Raw genomic sequence first — 17,654 nt, forward strand, 5'->3', positions numbered from 1 at the left:
TATGGTCGTCTACTATGGTAAGAAAGTACCGTCTCTTACCCACGGAAGGTGCGAATGGACCCACCAAATCCATGTAGACGAGCTGAAACGGGTGTTCAGAGTACCTCTGAGACTTCTCGGGCGCAGATTTCGCCTTCAACTTTGCACTCCTACAAATTGAACAGTCTAGGAATGTGTTACAGTCATTGATCTTGGTTCCCCTTGAGTGTTCGGTTACCTTCTTCACTGTAGGAAAACTCACATAACCTAATCTACGATGCATCAAGTGAGCACATTCATTGTGCAACGGCTCACCTGTAGCAATTGCATTAGCATTTTCAGGTTTCCTACTATCTGACTCTAAGTTAAAATTTAAAAACTTTTTATTAACTTTACATTTGTCTTTACAAGGCTTCCTCTGGTGAAAGTCTTGATCCTCATCACCTAGTTCTAACTGTGATTCATTGTTACTACCAAATGAGATAGCATAATTGCTATCACTGCAGGACTCAGCATTCGTATTGGGGGAATAATAAGGCAAGCCACCTATCTTCAAAACCTCCCCAATCACACATTTGTTGTTTTTGATCACAGCTGTTCCTCCTGAGAACAGAATCTCCACTCTAGGGTTCTCAGATATCCTCATCAGGCTTAGCAGATTATGTTCTATCTCTGGTACATACAATGCTCCGTGAATCTCCCCTATCCCAGGGATATAAACATCTCCAATGCCAACAACATTCACCTTTTTACCATTTGCAACTTTGACCATGGATTGATGCCTTCTCATATTAGCAAACAACCTTCGGTCACTGACAACATGGTTACTGGCTCCACTGTCCATTAACCATAGTTGCTCTCGCTGTTCCCTTGTAAGCTCTGACTCAGTAGTTTCCACTATACCTACAGAGCTATCATTAAACCTGGGATTGTTCCCTTTGTTGCCTCCATTTGGCTTTTTACCCCTTCTGTGGTTAGGAACATCTATACTTGGCTTTCTACCAGGAGGCAATGGCCTCCTCTTACATTTATTATCAGAAGGTGCCTTTGAACATGCCCTAGCATTCACATTTTGTGGGCAATCCCTTCTATAATGTTCTCTTGAACCACAATTGAAGCATTCTCCGATAGTATATGCTCTATCTGAACTATCGGGCCTTCTTAAAGGTTTTTCCTTTTTGTGAAAAGCCGCCCTGCATTTTCGCAAGTTATCTTCAGCAATCAGTCTGCCAGATAACACTTCTAAAGATAAGTTATTACAACTAACATTATCCAGTTGCGATATGAAATTATCCCAGCTAGGGTCAAGGGAATTGAGTATAACAGTAATGAGGGTTTGTTCAGACACTGTTTCCCCCCTCAACATCAATTCCTGCCTTAACCTGTTCAACTCACATAAGTGTTCATTAATATCTACTCCCGCCTTCAACTTTGCGGAATAGAACTCCCTATAAACTCTGTTTGTAACATGGGAGCTTTTTGAACAAAATAGCTTATGTAGTTTCACCCAAACTTCTGTTACGGTCAGGTTACTAGGTATACTGGGATATAGTGCAGGGTTAATGGACATCAATAAAATACAAAAGGCCTTATGGTGTAAAATATCAGCTTCTAAGGACCATGGTCTAGGTGGGGGTTTTAACAGCAACGATAAAACATTTTCTTTCATTAAAATTACTTGAATACTTTTAACCCATTCCTTAAAATTTCCTCCACCCACACTTAAACTTTTAAAATTAGGAGGAAGGACCTGTACATTATTAAACATGGAAATAGACATTAATTGATGTTCAAAATGTGGTCCGTCCTGGAACGGGCAATAAGGCATTGGAATGGAAGCACACAACACAGTGTCTTCCATCTGGCATTCTGACGATCGTTCCTCCCCAATGGGAGGGATTAAAACTTCACGTTGTGCGGATGCAAAACTCATCCTGGCTTGATCACAAAAACTCGAGGGTCCTCTCTGGTGCACATCTCTAGGAATTTTTGGACGCGCTCCCAAATTCCTATCTTCAGTTGAGGTAGCCTCCGGAACCGTCCTGGATGTCGATGTCGTCACGGATGGATATATCCCACTCGTGGCGTGCGCTGAATTAGTCGCAGACATCAGGGGGGCTTTGGGATGCGCAGCTCCTATTTGTTGAGCCGATGGTGCCTGCAAACCATCGCCTAAAATGGTTGCCAAAGTCTCTATCACACTTGCAACCTTACGCTCAACATGAGAGTCTCTTAAATTTTTAGCAGAAGTCACTGATGTCATCAAGGGAGCTAAAGTCTTTATAGCCTGATCTATGATGGCTTCAACAGCAGGTGGCGCAATGTCAACTTGGCCATGCTGGTTTAACAAAGAAGCAGGAACATTTGAATCAGGCAGTCTGTTATCCCCCATTACCCACTTATGGTCTGAGGTGGGGGTTTTAGGAAAAGATTGAAAGTCTCTTACCGATCCGGTGTTTTGTAGGACTTCGATCTTCTTTCCTTTCACGGCTGAATTCTTTAATAATTCACTAGAATCAGCAGTCGGGTTCTGACTTACTGTGGGCAAACCTAAAAACTGAAGGATTGCCTTCCTAAACTCATCATCCACCTCTGTATTTGTTTTCAAGACCTGAAGTGGCGTTCTTCCAGTCTCTACTACTTTTGGTGATGATGGTTTATTCACTATCTTAGGCCCTTCAGGAGTTGAGGCCTCTGCTCCAAAACTTATAGCTCCACTATTCTCTAAGTCAATTAGAGTTTGGGGTTTTTCAGCCAAAACATTTTTGGCCTGAGCCCCAGACAGTCCAGTTTGTGACTTCATACTTTGTGCTGCTGCTGCTGCCCTAGTCAACATCTATTCAACTGCAGACATTCCAGTCTAGCGCGTTACCACATGAGCGTAAGTTCGTTAAACCATCCTCTGCTACCAACTGTGACGAAATGGGGTTGAGGGGTACCCCGGACCGTGAACCAGCTCATGAGTAAACACACTGAGACTGAAATGATTCTGACAGAGGCGTCTTGTGTAAAAATATAATTTACTTTAAAACATTTAAAAAGCACTATGTCTTTAAGAAAGCACATTAAAAACAAAGTCTTATCTGGGTATGTGAAACAAGGCTATCTCCCTAGATCCCTCTCCACAATACCAAAACAGTTCACGAAAGAATAAAGCTAGCATGAAGGTAAGCAGCTTCGGCGTCGATACATCATCAAGGCAATCATAATGGGAGCAGCACGAGCTTCACAGCTGAAAGTCACCTGAAGTAAAAACAGTTCAAAAAGCAAACATTGCTTGAAGCTTGTGGGAGGAAGAAGATCCAGCAACAGTAGTCCCGATGATAGCTTGCGTGCTACAAAACAGCAAAAGGCAAGCATCCGTGGGAGTCTCTCTGTAGCGGCGTCTGGAGTCCTTATCTGCATTCTTCTCCCATCTGCGGCGTTGCAACAAGCTTCCTGCAGGAGCTGTGCATTTAGGCCTAGATCAGACTAGGCCCGAGTAGCAAGCAAAAGGTCCTTGCTTATATAGGGAGTTAACCTGCAATTAACTAGGGCGGGGAAGGCTTGCAGGTAATTGGCAACAGCAGATGGCTTGATTAAAACCATACTGTTTGTGAGTAGGCAGATAGCCACAGCAATCCTGGAAACACTCGTGACACTTTCTAGCAACTGAGGCTCAGCATCAATATTTAATAATTTTACTGTATTAGTTGCATTTAAAAAATGCTCACATTGCAAGTCTGTTTACATTTATCCTCTCTAGTCTAAATTAAAGTATTTGGGAGAAACTTGATTTCAGTCATAAGAACTGTATCAAGTCATATTTAGTGGAAAAAAAATATTTTCAGTTTTAAATCTGTGTTTTTACCAGAGCATCTCCCTTTGCTTTTCCTGCCCTTGATAGGGTTATACAAAACTATGCCTCTTTATTCAACCAAAACAAGTATGCATACACAAACCATCTTTCTTGGAGTGAAAATGTGTTGACGCTTTGAAGTGAACCAAGTTTCCTGTGCAGCACAAAGCACAGAATGGTCAAGAAAGAATACCATTTTGCATACCCTAATTTTTATCTCCTAATTGTCCATTAATAACAAATGTTTACTGTTAGATTCAGGGTACATATTAACAGTAATATCTATGATGTAAAAGGGACACAGTGGCTCAGTGGCTAAGATGCTGAGCTTGTTGATTGAAAAGTCAACAGTTCAGCAATTCAAAACCTTAGTGCCATGTAATGGGGTGAGCTCCTGTTACTTGTCCCAGCTTCTGCCAACCTAGCAGTTCGAAAAGACGTAAAAAATGCAAGTAAAAAAATAGGGACCATCTTGGGTGAGAAGGTAACAACATTCCATGCACCTTTGGCATTTAGTCATGCCAGCCACATGACCATGGAGATGTCTTCGGGCAGTGCTGGCTCTGCTTTGTTTTCGGCTTTGAAACGGAGATGAGCACTGCCCCTTAGAGTCGGGAATGACTAGCACATATGTGTGAGGGGAACCTTTACCTTTACCTTATCTATCAGGTTTTATTTACTGAGTGATTATTTTGCTAAATATAAGTACATATTTAAACTGAGAAATTAATTCTCCAGCTGTCTATTGAAAACTCCTGAGTTACCGGTATCTCAATTTTTCACAGCTGCATTCTTTGTTTTCCTTTTTTTTAATCTAACTCAGAAGTTACACAATTCAAATCAACAGCTACATCTCCAATACTGTCAGTCTGTATCTGAGCCATGCCACAGATGAATGCTTCCTGATTTCATTAGAAAGTGAATTAACTTTTGGTATCCCTCAGAAACTGTTATCTGCCCATCACTATCTAGTCATGTGCTACAATGATCAAGGTGGAAATTCCACTACAAAATGAACCTGCCCCCATTTTCTGTCCTGCAGAATTAAAAACAAAACCACAAAAAGCAAGCAAGTAGGTCCTTCACATATTATATCCTTTAATGTCATCCTCCTCCTTGAATATAGAATATTAGCACAAAGAACACACAGACAACAATAATTGATTTTTAATTTAAGTGTTGGGATTATATTCAATGATATTTGTTGTTTGGCAGAAGAACAAATTTGTAGCCAATGTGGCTCTTAACTAAGTTGTTGGATAACCTTTCAGAGGATCATAAGACCTACAGCTTAGTTAAGGAGTAGTCCCATCATTCAAATATAGGTTAATTCGCAATATACTCTTTATCCTTTAAATCCTATTTTTTCAAGACAAAAGCGTTTTAGAAATCAGCGTTTAGCATAAACCATAAGAAATAATCTAAAAATAATTGTGGGAAAATAATATTCAGTAAAATCAACAATTCAGACATTTATACAGCAATTATAACATTAAAAGAAGTAACAATTTAAACATGCAAATGTGTACTTTGGTTAAGAATACATCAAAACTAAGATGAAGATGAATTTAATCAGTGTAAAACCTAATTCAGAATGCTAATTAGAGCAGAACATATTGCAACAGAAAAAAATCCAAGACTTATTGCAAAGGCAGTAAGGATTTGAACCATATACAGTATACAGTATACTCCCTGGGGAAGTGTTCCAGCTACATGGAAACAACATGGTTTTTGCTGAAAACTGAAACTTCCAAAACTAAATGATTAAAAATAAACATAAGAAAAATATTTTAAGAACTATATCACATTAGAGTAGGCCATACTGATTTTTGAAAATATGCTTTTTTCTGAGAAAACATGAACAAACCACCCCCACTAAACTACTCCATAAAGCAACATGGCACCCCTCATTTCTAATGCTTCAGTTTGCCTGCTTTGAGTGCCTCATTGAATCTTTGAAACAGATGGAAAAGACTTTAGGGGTTGACTGAAAAGTAGGTGTTAAGAAAGGGCTTACCAAGGCAAATTTCACCATATTTTCACCTTGGTTAGTATAACTGTATCATCTCTCTGATACAAAATGCCACACCAAAGCCAGACAAAATTGCCTTTCCCTGGTCAATTCTAACATCATATTTTGCAAAACATCTTGAAACTTTTTTTTTTTTTTTGGGAGAGCTAGAACTCCATTTGCTAATTGCTGAATTTGATATAAAGAACTCACAATTTTAAAAAAAACATACCTCTCTTCTAAACACAGTCATTTAAACAAACATTTTTGTGATATATGTTCTAATTATAAGTGACAGGTTTTAGCTAAAGGAAGTAAATTGTCCTACAAAAATCTATGCTCTGGAATTTATTGTCTTTTAAATAGGTTATAAATGAGAATTAACAGAACAAAGATATGAGAGTGAGCATAATTGAGCTTTTGAGGTTTTGAGACTTGGCTGATCTGTTTTGCCAGTCTCAAGTAGCACATCTTCATTTACTGGCTCTTTCTTGCTTAATATAAGTTTAATATTTAATTCAGAAAAAAAAAGAAGAATGCTAATTTGACCTGCTTTTGTTCTAGTTTACTCATTTTTAGCACATCCTCTTCCTATAGCACAGTACAAACATAATCTCAATTAGTGTCTAATGTATTAACTATATGCTTATAAAATATTTCTACAATTTTGAGAATGGAATGAAATTGGTAACGATGTGGCTTTAATTATGAAGTGCATCATAATTAACTGTGTATACTGTATATGTTTTGTGAACATGTTAAAACAGACACTAAATAAACTGCACTTTAATTTACCAAATGTTTCTTTTCTTTTTCATATTAAGAATTGTGTTGTATAAGAAAAATATTGGTGGCTCCATCAGATAAATTCTTGAATATAACTTTAAACACATTAGCTAGCAATTTAAATGTTACTAAGGCAACAGAACATATCCCATTTTCACTTCTGATTTTCTTTTTCCATAGACCTATCTCTATGCTTGAATGAGCTGCATAAACTTTAGTCCCACAGATGATTAGAATTTGCAATCACTTCACACCATCTTTTTGTTCAGTGGTTTCCATTTGTATATATGTGCTTTCCTTATATTGTCATAATGCCGTAGAGAAATGCAATGAAGAAATGCACATCTGCGTTTTGATAAATAAATGTCTGTATTTTTAACTCCTGAAACAAATACAAAAAATGCTTGAAGACTCGCCTACTATAATTGTGTATGTGGTATTTCATAGTTTCCAGAGATTTTTTAATTCTAGAGATGACAGAAATCCTGCTAGACCCTATTGCATTTTTCCACTCTTAATGTTGACAATTTATTGTTGCTTATTTGCATTCAAGTGATGTCTTTTATCACAGAGGCAAAAACAGGATGTTAATTGGGAAAACATAGTTTTTGCCTGTAGATGTTTACTCTAAACTAGTGGGGAAAAGAAACATATATTTCTCAGTGACTTTGGGGGATTGATATAAAATAAAGGAAATTGTCAAGCTTATCTTTAACAAATTAAATAATATGTGAAAATAGCTTAGTTTTGTCCTTTTTCTCAAAGTTCTCCAGTATCTGTAGAAATTTGATTTCATGAATTTTATCACTAAGCCATCATAACTTGATCTGAAATAAAAAACACAGAAGTTATTATTATTGTTTTGCTACTTTGGCTATGCAGAACTTTATAAGAATATTTTACTTTGACAAAGGATCAGGTGAAGGACTTTATTCAAGAACCTTGTCCAATCATGTTGTCAAAGGGCTGACAAAGTAGAGTAGAGTAGAGTAGAGTAGAGTAGAGTAGAGTAGAGTAGAGTAGAGTAGAGTAGAGGAATAGAATAGAATAGAATAGAATAGAATAGAATAGAATAGAATAGAATAGAATAGAATAGAATAGAATAGAATAGAATAGAATAGAATAGTTGGAAGGGATCTTTGAAGTCTTCTAGTCCAATCCCCTGCTTAGGCAGGAAACCCTATACCATTTCAGACAAAGAAGAGTGCCGCTATTGGGCTTCTTTCCTAGTGACCAAAGATCTTCAGGTTGGATGGCTTTATGATTGTCCACAGCATGTATCAATGTTACTTGATCCAGATGACCTTTAATATAGCCTAGGAGATCAAGATGAGTCCAAAGTATTATATGCAAAGCACACATTGCATGACAGAACTGTCCAGTCTGAAAGATCTTAGATGCACAAAGTTTTTGACAAGCTGTCTCAAGGAAGTGAGGGGTACATCCTGAATAGTACTCACCAGAGGGGGAAAAATACCATCTTCTCTGCAGTACAACATATTCTAGCCAGACAGGATTGCTGAAGCTACCCAACCTTGAAAACCTTAAAACATGCTGAGAGGTTTCCAAGCTAACCACTTTAGTCATATTGTGGGCATTTGCTAAAGGGCTTTTTTTCCAGTGCTGTGGGAGAAGATCCTTTCAGCCCTTACACTTAGAAGTGAAGTGACCTTATAAAATTCTGGGAGTATTTATTTCAAATGCTCTTTTGTAAATTTGGAAGACTGCATCGCAGTTACAAACACAGGATGATATTTCAAGTGGAAAATGAAAGTCTATAGAAGAAAGGAAGTGACAATCACGAATCAGACATAAATGAAATCAGACAGATGGAACTAGGACATATTGCAATTTGTGAATTATTAAATAATACTGGGAGGTTGTGGATGAGAAGATGCTAGGAACAATTTTCTTTTGTTATTGTGTTTAAGAAGTTGCTTTTATAACTGTTAACAAAAGAATGCAGGACATCATGCATTTGGGTCTTGTTAAAATGTTCAGTGGCATAATTAAAGGTTGAATTAAATTATATTAAGTTCAAAACAGGGGGTCCTAAGCTATTACAAGCCTTTACACATCCATTGGGATCTTTTATCTCCCAAACCCACAGAAATTGGAAAAAAAATGGGTTCTACTAATCTAATAAGATCACAGTGTGACTGCCATATTTCCTGAAACTTTCAGAGCTTCAAGACCCATAAACAAATAATAAAAGAACAGCCACAACCAATCTAAACTTTGTCCTAGATAAAGGTAAAGGTTCCCCCACACATGTATGCTAGTCGTTTCCACCTCTAGGGGCGGTGCTCATCTCCGTTTCTAAACTGAAGAGCCAGTGCTGTCTGAAGATGTCTCCATGGTAATGTGGCTGGCATGACTAAACTCCAAAGGTGCATAGAGTGCTGTTACCTTCCCACCAAAGTGGTCCTTATTTTTCTACTTGCATTTTTTATGTACTTTCCCGTTTTGGACAAGTAATGGGAGCTCACTCCATTATGTGGTGCTAAGGATTCAAACCTCTGAACTGCCGACCTTCTGATCAACTCAGCATCTTAGCCACTGAGCCACCGTGTCCCTTAAACTTTGTCCTATATTGATTTAAATCAATAGAAATACTGCACTTCATTTTTTTTTAAAAAAAAAAATCAAACTCATATTCTTCTTGGCGTTACTTGAATAAAGTGGTAATTCTTATTTATAGAACTAGCAGGCTGTTGCCTTTCCCCTCTTCTCTGATTTTTTTATGGATTCTTTCAGACCTTTGAATGTCTTTGATATCTATTAACTATCATTTTCATGGCTGGTGAGGAAACTGTTTCAGCTCGAACTCCTTGGTCATATGCTGTCCTGAATTTAGGAAGTCTGAGCAAATAAAATAAGAATGTATTTCCTGCCCAATTATTTATTTTTTCTATACACATTTTCAAGTGGTACTTTTTGTGATATTTTCTCAATGTAGCAAGGATTGTGATACATATATAAACAAAAGACTGTCTCTTCACTATAAAAGCACAATACTGAGGAATTACAAATGGTAAACATTTGTTCTTCAGAGATACGATACATATAGTTTGGTATTAGTAAGGTTCTCTTAATTTAATTTAAAAGAAGCTTCACCAAACTACTGACCTCAAAATACACTGGGTATTTAATTTTCATAATTCTAATTGGCATCACCATGATAGAGAACGGGCTTCATCATGATTCTTTTTTTTTAAATATGCTGATTGATTTGAATGGTTGATTTATTAGGTGTCATGAAGTTAGTGTTGACTTATAGCAACTACATAAGTAGATTTTCTTCATGATGACCTGTCCTTTATTTGATCTTTCAATGAATTTTTCAGATGCTAAGGTGAGCCTTTCAGATCTTAAAGTGAGGAAAACGAACAATAACAATAATTATAGTACTTAGGTAGATGGACAAAAATGATAAATCTTGTCTAAATTTAACCAGGAAACGCCAGAGTCAAAGAAAAAGAACTGGGAAAAATCACTAATATCACGCCCTGGCCATCAAAACTACACAATTATGGATGAAACATATAACAGTGATACTCATTGTCATCAGGGCACTTGTACCATGTCCAAGAATTTTACAAAATATATCAAGAAATTGCAGCTTCCTGCAATAACCCCAGTGGAACTGCAAAAAACTACGCTACTCAGAACATCGTACATTTTAAGAGAATACTTGATTGATACCTAGGATGCTGGGAGAAACCCGTATCAATCATCAGCGCCAGTCAATGATATTTGTGATAAATTTTTAAATGTTCAGTTGATTGAGTTTCATCTTTAATGAATAAAAGATATTCTACTACAACTAATAATAATAATAATAATAATAATAACAACAACAACAACAACAACAACAACAACAACAACAGTAATATTGGTGAGACCAAAAAATAGATGGTTTTATATAGTATGTGTCAACCCTTAAACTGACCTGATTGAAGCCATTTTGAAGCTTCAGTGTTGCCACACTGGAGCTGAGGGATAGGGAGGGGGGAATGGAGATAGCTGGGGTTTTGTAGACAAGACAAAATACTTTCTCCTGGGAATCAAGGACATTCTCACACCTGGTCGGAGAGAGGAGGGGTGACATTACCAGACAACCAGATAGCAACCTCATTGGACCATGTGACTGATTGTCTGGGGAAGGGGGAAAATTTTTAATTAGGTGAAAACCACGGGAACCTTCAGAGTCAGTTTTCACCAGAACTGTGCCAACATGATATATCCAAATAAACTATTCTTTGAGGTAGAGGTGAAATCCAGCAGGTTCTGGAGAACTGGTAGCGGAAATTTCGAGCAGTTTGGAGAACCAGTAGCAGAAATTTTGAGTAGTTTGGAGAACTGGCAAATACCACCTCTGGCTGGCCCCAGAGTGGGGTGGGAATGGAGGTTTTGCAATATCCTTCTCCCAGGAGTGGGGATTTTGCAGTATGCTTCCCCTGCCACACCAACCAAGCTTTGCCCATCAAGCCATGCCACTCCCACCAAGCCACACCCACAGAACCGGTAGTAAAAAAAATTGGATTTCACCACTGCTTTGAGGTATTTCCTGTCCTCGGTTTTGTTTGCTATGGGATTATTACTTGGAACCCTGACAATATGATTTATACAATCTGAAGAGAAACCAAAGTAATAGAAATGAAGAAGTTAAAATGCTTTAGGATTTTAGAATTAAAACAAACAAACACGTGTCACATTAACAATCCAGACTTAAAAACTATCAATTAGAAAGACAAAAAGATCTGGTTAATGGACATGGCAGTATCTGGAGACAACAGAATCGAAGAGAAGAAACTATAACAAGATTATTTTTTTTATTCTTCTTCCCTTTTTTGTTCCAAAAATACTTGCCTTCTGAAACAAGGCTCTGTTCTTTATATTCATAAGTTTATCTACTATATGTTAGTTTATTGTTTCTCTAAATAATAGAGTACTGGTTGCATCAGGCAAGAAAGAATGTATAGCATGGTAAATTTGGATTACAAATATTTCTATAGTCTGCTCTTTCAATTTAATGAATTTAAATCTCTACAACTATCTTCCATGTGTTAATTATCATTATTTAATCACACTGGAATGTAAGTAATTATAATAGATGATTTTTAAAAATAATTAGGATGAGATGCAGATTCATTAACTAGGAATATAGCCAAAACGGACATATTAAATGTATGGTTAAAATATCGTAAGTATAAATGAACAAGTAGGTAGATGTTAAATTCACACTACTGCACATTTATTTTTGTACCTATTTTTAGATGAACAATTTTTCAACTGTTCCTACTATACACAAATCAAATCACAGTATTTTGCAAAACTAAGAATTATTATGTTCAGGTTCTGAATTATGCAGATAATCTATCCTGTAAAGCAGGCTCCAATGGAGAATGGATGGTGGAATGAGTGAATGGTGGAGTCAAAGGATTGAGTTACAAAGGAAAATCAGCTCCCTTCCTTTAGTAAATATATGGTATATCTCAATGGTGAAATCCAATATTTTTTTACTACTGGTTCTGTGGGCGTGGCTTGGTGGGCGTTGCAGGGGAAGAATACTACAAAATTTCCACTCCCACCATACTCTAGGGGAAGGATATTGCAAAATCTCCATTCCCACCCCACTCTGGGGCCAGCCAGAGGTGGCATTTGCTGGTTCTCTGAACTACTCAAAATTTCCTCTATCAGTTCTCCAAACTATTCAAAATTTCCGCTACCAGTTCTCTGAACTACTCAAAATTTCTGCTACATATTCTCCAGAACCTGTCAGAACCTGCTGGATTTCACCCCTGATATATCTTAACATTCTGTAATCCTGAGACTTGAGCGATGTAAGTTGGCAAAGAATTTCTTACTTTTTATGTCATTAAGAAACTCACTACCTGGCTAAGACACTGAGCTTGTCGATCAGAAAGGTTGGCAGTTCGACAATTCAAATCCCTAGTATAGGTCTCCTGCATGAGCAGGGGGTTGGACTAGATGACCTCCAAAGTCCCTTCCAACTCTGTTACTGTTAAATACCTACAGACAGACCAATTGACCTTGAACTATCTGAGGCTTATTGTAAATTCTAAAGCCAGTACTTTCAATGGGGGTCCTGAAATGTATCATAATTAATTGTTAAGATGGGGAGAGATATCCATCTTACTTCAAATTTTTTTGTGCCCAGGCTAAAATTTCCATATTGTTTTCAAAGTTGATTTCTCATAAAATGCACAAAAAAGTTTGGATATTATGTATGAACATTTTCCTAAACACCAACAGGTGTTTAGGAAAACATTTCTTTAGATACCGATTTGACTATAAAAAAGGCCTGACCAAACAGTTTTACTGTAAAGATGTGCAATGCTTAGTATTATGAAAGACACAGAGACTTCATTTAGTGACTGCCTTATTTAATGACCATTCATAATTACAGTGGTGAGGAAAAAGTAAATTTTTGAGTAATGCCCACTTTTATGACTTTTGCACAACTGTAAAGCAAAGGAAAGCTATAGTGACATACACACGGTGAGAATTTCAAATAGTGACTGCTTTGCTTAACGACCGAGTTGTTGGTCCAAATATGACTACATATATTATAGTTTTCTCTTAATCATCCAGAATGCTGAAAAACATTTCCTGTTTTAGAACATATGCTTTCAGAAAACAAAGGACCATTTCCAGTGTGATAGCGTGATTCCTTTTTTAAAAACGGAATAATATGTATATGTACCATGCTGGAATACTTCAGGACTGAAGCATGGAATTTTGAACACAACCAATCCACTGATATTCTTTTAATATTCTTTAATAAGTCTAGTTTAGCAAAGTGAGGTCGTGTACACTATCTTTTTTTCCTCTGAGCCAAACAAACTTTTAATGATATTGTTGCAGGGCTTCACAAAGCAATTAATTTGTTCCGGGAGTAGAATAATTCAAGTGCTAACCTCATTTAGGGTTGAATTTCTGTCCCCCTCCCCACCACTTTCAAACTGCTTTCCAAGGTGTTAATTTTCAAGTCATGGAAATTGATAGATGCTGTTGATCTTTGGGTGCTTGAGATCTACTACTTATGCCGTTGCTATGTTATTATATGTCATTATTAAATAAATGATTTTTGCATTCATTCAAGGAATATTAATTTTGTCTTTCAGATACATATGGTGGCAGGAAGAAACTTAGTATATACTTGCAGCAAAATCCTTCTATAAGTAGTAGACCTTTATTGCCAGATGTGCAAAGGGATATGACTTCAAACCCCACAGAGCTGAGGGAAATCAAGGAAAGAAGAATTACATAGGCTTCAGTAAGATGTTTTTAACACTAGAATTAGAGATAAATTATAGAAATAGCAAGAATAATTTTAACCCATTTTTAGTAACTTCATTAAGATGGAAACTCTTAGAATGTTCTGAAATATTTATGTCTAGGATTGTTGACACCTTGACTCTGAAGTGTTTACAGGATGGAGAACTGCGACATCACACTGGCAGATACTACTGGGCGATCTAAGCCTTGCCCTTTGTTAATATGTGCCGCCTGCATCACATTCAAAGGGTTTCTATCAGCTAGTCATGCATGCAACATTTATGTCAATTACTTCCCTTCCAGATGCCTCTTCCTGGATTTAGTTGCCATTTAAGAGACAGAGTATGAATAGATTCTTATTTCTTGTTGCTTATGTCTAACATTCCTCTTGTTATTTACAAGTCTTCTCACAATCTCTGAAATACTAGACTACCTCCTAATGTACATTGCAATAGCCATTTTGACTGAAGTTAATCTCAGTGAATTGATCTCTGCTGCTACGCCTAAAGTAACTTTTTTTTTTTTTAGTAAAAAGGGGGTTTCCGCAGGAAAAGGTCATTATAGAAATATGGCTTGAAATCAATCTTAATCTTTGTTTTCTTCTCAATTATATCCAAGTTCTGTTTACTTCTGTCCTTTCTGATTTCATTCAGGGCCCAGGCTTTCTTCTTATTCTATATTAGAGATTTTCTAAATAAGTATCTTTCATAGTTAAATGGATATAATAATATACCTTATGGATAATTCTATAAATTAATAAACTGAGCTGAATGTAAATTGTTGACTGCATTTTCAGTAGTTAGTGAATAGATGTATAATATTTAACTCACGATAAAAATTCATGGTTAAAAATGGCAGCTGTATAAAGCTCCATTTTAAATTAAATATTGACTTAGTAATTCATGCAGCCAGGCCATAAGGGAGTTTTGAAGTAGCAAGTTTAACTGTGCTAATGTGTTTAACTGTTCAAGCCTTTATCTTTTCTGGTTCTGTTCATGCAGTATTTCCTCCTCTATTGCTTAATTTTAAACCAAATGTGCTGTTTAGAATGTAAAAGTCTATTCTGTTCTAAGATGCATCGCACCATATTGTACAATATATGTTTTTGACACCAAGATTATTTATTAAAATCTTAAATAAAGTTTCAAGCAAAAAATGGCTTGGAAGTTGTTAAGCCGTCCAGATTGCTATAATGAAATGTACCCCCTTATTTCCATAGTGAGTAGCAGGTTTATTAATAATAAACAACACCTTTCTTTTCATGAATATTTCATTGTACAGTTCAATGATCTACAGGGGATAACATCTGCTTTTTCATAAGCAAAGTATTTAATGACCTGAATATCTTACTGAATGGCTGATTCATGTAAAACTGACTCCTAAATAAACTATAAGCCTCAGGTTAGGAACTATATATTTATTTCCTATGCTCATAGACATCCAAAATAATCTAAGATTTTATTTCCTCTTTCTTACTGGAATTTGTTTTTGATTTTTCTATCTATCTTATTGTTACAGCTGATCATGCCCTTATCATATTAACTCTTCAATTTCAAAAGTTGATGCTTATGGAAGGTGGCATTTTAATTCTTATTGCAAAAAGGGACAATTAACTTTGCCATTTTTTGAAATTAATTCCATTTCACAGAACGAATGCGATGCTTATAAGGCATATATGCTCATAAGACGAAATGAGAAAAATGTCTTCTGCATCAATAGCTAGACACTTTAGTTAAAGAGAGATCGTTAGATTATGAAAAATAGGTCAGGCCTAATAATGTCTTTTTATTAGCCAAGCTACACTTGGGGGAATGTTCTGCTGACAAGGTAGAATTCTCATTGAGTCAATTGAATGATTGGGAGTTCATTGACAAAGCCGATAAATTGTTGGCACAGCATTTTATTCAACAAAATTAACAATTTAATTTTTGCAATAGGGTCATTCCATGTCAAGTGGTCTGATTTCAGAAAAGTGCCCCGCTTGACCATCATGGATTTCAATGAAATTTTTTGTGAACATGCACACATGTCCCCAATGAACATTGGTAAAGTGTTACGTGTGCCGATGCAATACTTGCAGAGATATAGACTTTTGTGTGACCCCATACTGCAGCTTTCTACAGTATGACTCTGAGGTTCTAGCAACTTTCAGACATAATATCTCCAGCAATATTTTGTTGAGAGAAACAAAACTTGGCCATCTTGTACAACTTTTTGTGCTCTATTAAACAAAATAATAAAAATATTCTCATGACCAATCTCCAGCTAGATAATTTGGAGCAAAGTTGGATGAAAATAGTGCAGCTCAAAAAAAGGTTAAAGTTTGGCTTTTTATATCTCTGGAAGGAAAGGTATGATAAACGTGAAACTTAGTGCGTAATAACTTAGTAACACAGGGTTTTTGAATATAAAATTTCATTCTCCTACTGCTTTCTAATCCTTTACAAATTGAGTGTAAAGTTGATGTTTTTTGTAAAAACGCCAAAAATAGGGTATTTTCAGCCCACTTTTACAAAAAAAAAAAAAAGACCTTCTGGAAACTGTGTTAACTCATTCTCATTAGAAAGAGCATGTTACAACCCCCTTAAAAAAGTAGGGTTGGTTTTTCATCACAGACATATAAAGCCCTAACAATAGGGACAAAGTTGAGGATGTTGCTATGGCAATGTCACATGCATTCTATTAGTTTGTCATCTTGTTTGTTTTATATAGACATCCTTACTACTATCATATTGTGTTGGTCCATGGTGACATTGTCACTACCAGTTCAAGCACTTGAACCAGCAACCCCATCGCCATAGGGAACATTCACGGAATTAAATATATATATGTTCTGAAGGAAGAAATTGAAGAAAGCAGGATGCTGCAAGAAGAAAGATGGAAAGGTAGTAGCACAATAGCTGGCACAAGAGATCATCACCAGTTTGTGCCAGTTGATTCAAATTCAATTTCTGTCAACAAAGTTTCAAATGACGCAATTAACTTTATGGCCAAAATGTCCAATACTATTGATCCGAATTTAATATTGGCCGACATATTTCCCTGATGTTATGTTGCCTGCACTTATGACAAAAAATGGTGGGTAGGCAATGTCATGGAAATTTTGATCAAACAAAATGATGTGTTGGTAACATTTATGCATCTGCGAGGCCCTGCTCATTATTTTATTGGCCTGAAAGACAAGATGTTTGTTGGGTTTCAAAACCACATCTTATTTCTGTGCTTCCAGCGCCTTCAGTTACATCATCAGATTGACAGTATCAATTCCCAGAAGTGACACTAAAGAACGTGGCACGTAAATTCAATAATAAAAAAGTGATAGTTGGAATTTGGCAGTTCATACAAATAGTATGGACTTCGGTTTGAAAATATATCTCCGGATATGTGTCCGCAAGTATTGCATCGGCACATGTAACACTTTGTTGTGGCTCCATTACCTGAGCCTGTGTCATCGGCAGGAGAGGACTCTGAGAGTGAAGGAGAGGAGTTGGCAAGGCCTCCCTCTCCAGGACCCTCCTCTCTGGCAATGCCTTTGGTGTCCGCCGAAGGGCAAGAGATAGGGCCGGGGCCAAGCACGTCCACGCAGCCACAGGTGGACAGTGATGAGGGAAATGAGTCTTGGCTGGATCCTCGGCAGTGTCGCAGAGATAAGCGCGCGCAACAGAAGAAAAGGCGTGCCAGAGATTAAGCTGAGTCATTGGACCACACCCCACAGGGTATAAAAGGAGGTGAGGT

At 36.8% G+C, this 17,654-nt stretch overlaps 1 protein-coding gene across 7 annotated transcripts in view; it reads left to right on the forward strand.

Annotated features, from left to right (window-relative positions):
• MGAT4C (MGAT4 family member C) overlaps positions 1-17,654 on the forward strand; it is a 360,127-nt gene that overhangs the window by 270,474 nt on the left and 71,999 nt on the right. For 4 of the 7 annotated variants that reach the window (XM_087874044.1, XM_087874051.1, XM_087874050.1 and 1 more), the window contains one exon: positions 13,766-13,917. The exons of the other annotated variants lie outside the window; for them this stretch is intronic. The gene's annotated coding sequence lies outside the window, so the exon portion shown is untranslated. The remainder of the gene's footprint in view (positions 1-13,765; positions 13,918-17,654) is intronic. 7 annotated transcript variants of the gene reach the window in all.

The sequence above is a fragment of the Pantherophis guttatus genome, chromosome 7, assembly GCF_059756535.1.
Source record: "Pantherophis guttatus breed Tessera chromosome 7, ASM5975653v1, whole genome shotgun sequence".
In the NCBI taxonomy this organism is placed as follows: domain Eukaryota; kingdom Metazoa; phylum Chordata; class Lepidosauria; order Squamata; family Colubridae; genus Pantherophis; species Pantherophis guttatus.